Below are 4,888 nucleotides of genomic sequence, written 5' to 3' on the forward strand. Positions count from 1 at the left end.
CGCCCGCCTGCCTCTGCCCGGCGCCGCCCTTCGCCGCCATTGCCGGCCGCCGTCGTCCGCCGGTAGCCACCGCCCCGACGGCCGCCTACCTCCGCCCGCTGCCACCCGGCGCCTAGCCGCCGCAGCCGCCCGACCCGGAGCCGCGGAGGACGCCAGCGAGCTCCTCCGACTCCGGCCTCCTCCTCCCCTCACACCGGCGAGCTCCACCGGCTCCGGCGCCGGCCATCCTCGGAGATCGCGCTCCGGTGAACAGTGCCCGATCTAGATCCAGCTACAGTAACCCTAATTTTTCGCGAGGTGGATTTTTCTCCAAGTCTTGAAATTCTTGATCCAAGTTGCTCTGTTCGAGGCCCCGTAACTTTGCATCGGTAGCTCCGATTTGGACATATAGTATATCAAAATGTTCGCCTCGACGAGTACATCATTTCAATCCATTGCATCATTTCCATTTGAGCTCATGTTGATGCCCAAAATGCTGTTAGAAGGAGGCTTCGTGAGTTAATTGTTAGATCTGCTAGTTCATCTTAGACTTTTGTCATTTTTGCCATGATTATTCTGTGCATGCTATGCCTATGAGTCCTTCATATGTTTTGTTAAGAATTTCGTCTTCTTTCCATAGGTGCAACCCATGCATTTTTTGGATGTGTGTGGTGACTTGTGCAAGCTTTCAAAGTGAGGCACCTGGTAAATCTGTTTTCAGAGACTTAGTAGTTTTCACTAAGTCTGGGATTATTTAGTTCATGATGCCATATGTTCAGCTTGTTTCCTAGTGATCCGTGCCTCTTTTGAGGATGATCAGTAAAGGAGTTTTGTTAATCATATTATACTCTATCCATCCATGTCTTTGTTTGAAACTAGGGGGCACCCTAGCTTGAGTCAATCGAGCTCTACTTTTGCTTCATGGTGAATCTGGGCAGATCGTCAACTCGTTTGCGATTTTGCCAGCGTTGTTGTAGTTGATCAGTGCATGCTATGTCATTGTTCTTGCCATGTCTAGCTTGTATTTTGTGCCTTCTTAATGGATGTATGCCTGCCTTGCCATGACTTGCACCGTAGTGAGTGCATCGAGCTCATTTACATGCCTTCTTGAGTTATATTTCAGCATGTCTCAGTTTTCACCAAGTCTGAAAACTGATTGTGTTTTAGCTATGTTCGTGTGCCCGTTAGTATATTTTGTGAACTCTTTTGGCCCCAGGTCACTTTGGGACTTTTGTTAAGATTGTTGAGTAGCTCCATGCCATTTTCTTATTTATCTTAATAAGGTCATGTATCATGTTTTTTTGCTGCTCCGAAGAGGGCTTCGTGATCTGAAATTTCAGACAAGTGTTAATTTCGCTAAGTCTGGAATCTGTTTTGCATTTGCGTTTTTGCCATGCTTGTTTGAACCTCATAATGGATGAATTGGCCGTGGCTCAGTGCTAGTATTTTTTTAAGCATCTTTTGTGCATCCCTGCCATGTATTTTGTTGTCATGTTTGGGGGCTGTAGCATGTTCGTTTCATTGCGTTTAGATGCCTACTTGCTGTAAATCGCAGACCGGTGTCATATCTTAAATCGCTTGCCATTTCCAAACCGTAACTCCGATTCCGGCGTTCTTTATATCGTTTTCAAGCGATTTCATCTCATCTTTCCAGTGGCACCCTTGGAATTCCAAGTTGAGGCCAGGTTCATGCATTTCCGGCCATATCTTGCATTTCGCACCCCGCATCGCATCCCGCATAGCATATCATCATTTCATCATATTGCTTGTTCTTGCACGTGGTTGATTGTATCCTTGTTGCTTGTTTGTCTTGTTTGGGTAGAGCCGGGAGACGAGTTCGCTACCGAGGAGCCCGTTGAGTCTGCTTGTGAGGATCCAGTCAACTCTGACAACTGTGCAGGCAAGATGATCATACCCTCGAAATCACTACTATCTTTACTATGCTAGTTTGCTCGCTCTTGCTATGCCAATGCTACGATGCCTACCTTTTGCTTGTTAGCCTCCCAATTTCCATGTCAAACCTCTAACCCACCATGTCCTAGCAAACCGTTGATTGGCTATGTTACCGCTTTGCTCAGCCCCTTTTATAGCGTTGCTAGTTGCAGGTGAAGATTGGAGGCCGTTCCTTGTTGGAACATCATTTATTTACTTGTTGGGATATCATTATAATGCCATGTTATCTTAATGCATCTATATACTTGGTAAAGGGTGGAAGGCTCGGCCTCTCGCCTAGTGTTTTGTTCCACTCTTGCCGCCCTAGTTTCTGTCATATCAGTGTTATGTTCCCGGATTTTGCGTTCCTTACGCGGTTGGGTTATAATGGGAACCCCTTGATAGTTCGCCTTGATTAAAACTTTTCCAGCAATGACCAACCTTGGTTTTACCATTCGCCACCTAGCCTTTTCTTTCCCTTGGGTTCTGCAGACTCAAGGGTCATCTTATTTTACCCCCCCGGGCCAGTGCTCCTCTGAGTGTTGGTCCAACCGAGCGATGTCCGGGGCTACCAAGGGCAACTCTGGGCTGGCCTACCCGACGTCTTGCTCATCTGAGTGTGCCCTGAGAAAGAGATATGTGCAGCTCCTATCGGGATTTGTCGGCACATTCGGGCGGTGTTGCTGGTCTTGTTTTAACCTGTCGAAGTGTCTTGAGTTACCGAGATACCGAGTCTGATCGGAACGTCTTGGGAGGAGGTCTATTCCTTCGTTGACCGTGAGAGCTTATCATGGGCTAAGTTGGGACTCCCCTGCAGGGATTGAACTTTCGAAAGCCGTGCCCGCGGTTATGGGCAGATGGGAATTTGTTAATGTCCGGTTGTAGATAACTTGAACATAAACTTAATTAAAATGAATCAACTGAGTGTGTTGCCGTGATGGCCTCTTCTCGGCGGGGTCCAGGAAGTGGACACCGTGTTGGAGTTATGCTTGCGCAGGTTGTTCTTCTATATTCTTGCTCGCGCTTTGCCTCCTCCTCTCGCTCTCTTTTGCGTATAAGTTAGCCACCATATATGCTAGTCGCTTGCTGCAGCTCCACATATATTTGCCTATCCTTCTTATAAGCTTAAATAGTCTTGATCGCGAGGGTGCGAGATTGCTGAGTCCCTGTGGCTCACATATTACTATAACTCCAGATGCAGGTCCAGGTGATTACGCTCCAGGTGACGAGTACGAGCTCAAGTGGTAGTTCGACGAGGACTCTCAGCGTTACTACGTTTCCTTTCCCGATGATCAGTAGTGGTGCCTAGTTGGGGTTCGATTCAGGGCCTTGTCGCATGTTGGGTTTTCTTCTATTTTGGCGCCGTAGTCGGGCCATGAGTGTTTGTATGATGGATGTTATTTATGTACTTTGATGTGACGTGGCGAGTGTAAGCCAACTATGTTTCTCCCCCTTTTATTATATATTACATGGGATGTTGTAATGATTGCCTGACTTGCGACATTGCTTTCAATGCGGTTATGTCTCTAAGTCGTGCCTCGACACGTGGGAGCTATAGCCACATCGAGGGTGTTACAAGTTGGTAATCAGAGCCTTCCCCGACCTTAGGAGCCCCATTGCTTGATCGTTTTTAGCAGCCGAATTGTGTCTAGAAAAATGTTTTGAGTCACTTAGGAATTATATATCGGAGAGTTTAGGAATTCTTTTTACTTCCCAGTCTCCTCATCGCTCTGGTAAGGCATCCTGACGTAGAGTTTTGACTCTTCTCTTCTCAAATTTCACTAAAAAAAAATTTAGGATCACGCGAGTATCTTGGAATCGTTCCGATGGCTTATGATGAGAACATTGTCTTGGTGCCTCCTGTCAGGGGTTTAGTGGAAGTGTCCCGGGGAGTTGAGCTCTGAGGTGTTGTCATCATAATTTTATCGTTGCAATTCTGAAATACTTGAGATATGTTCGCCGACATCGAAAATCTCTTTTATGCAGTTCGTTGGTGAGATAACCTCGACGCCACCCAGTACTGGGGCGGGAGTTCAGGTGTATCGCCATAACTTGTATAATGGATGCTTTTCGAAGGTTGAGGTAGATGATTTCCGAAGTTTTCTTGGTTATGTGTTGAAGGATGGATACAGCTTGATGTAGGATTTGCTAGTTTGGGTGAGATATTATGCTTCCCCTGTATCCCCAACACCTGATTGCATAACCGGAAAGGTTCGGGAGTTTCATAGGTGGGAATTCTAGTAGATCTAGTTCTTCTTCCACGGGTATTGGTTTGAGATTGGGATTTCTTACCGATTATTCGTTCTTGATCCGTACCTTGTTGATTTATTTCTCTACCTTAATTCTACGTGGCTTCTCAATTTATGGATATGTGACCATTTGAAGAGGAATGCATTCGTTCATTTTGTTCGGATGTGAAGACTATATGTTGCAATTTTCATTCCGTTGGATTCAGCTTCAATATTTATCTGTCAATGTTCTAATGGTGGTCAACCTCTTCAGGATGGCTCCTCCAATGCGCACGACTCCGAATCCTGATCCGCCACCGCCTCCACCTCCTCCAGAGGCATGGCAAGCTGTGATGGCCGCAACCAATGCAAACACATAGTTGATCATGCAAATTCTTCAAGAGCGCAATCAAGGCAGTCAAGGGAATCAAGGCAGCAATCAGAGTCACTTTGCTACACTCAACCAGTTCCTTGCTAACGGGCCAAATACTTTCAGCAATTGTGTTGAGGCAACCGATGCTGACGATTGGCTTGTGGATCTGTGCAAGCATTTCGAGTGCAGTAACGTCAGGCCTGAGGACTTTGTCAAGTTCGCTTCCTTCCAACTCAAAGATCAAACTGCAGAATGGTTCCAGCAGTACAAAGATTCCAGAGGTGGACGTGTTATCACTTGGGATGATTTCCATCGAGATTTCCGAGCTCATCATATTCTGCAGAGCGTGGGTGAAAGAAAGCGTGAGGAATTCCGC

Source organism: Triticum urartu, chromosome 7A, assembly GCF_056163025.1.
Source record: "Triticum urartu cultivar PI428250 chromosome 7A, HENAU_Tu73, whole genome shotgun sequence".
In the NCBI taxonomy this organism is placed as follows: domain Eukaryota; kingdom Viridiplantae; phylum Streptophyta; class Magnoliopsida; order Poales; family Poaceae; genus Triticum; species Triticum urartu.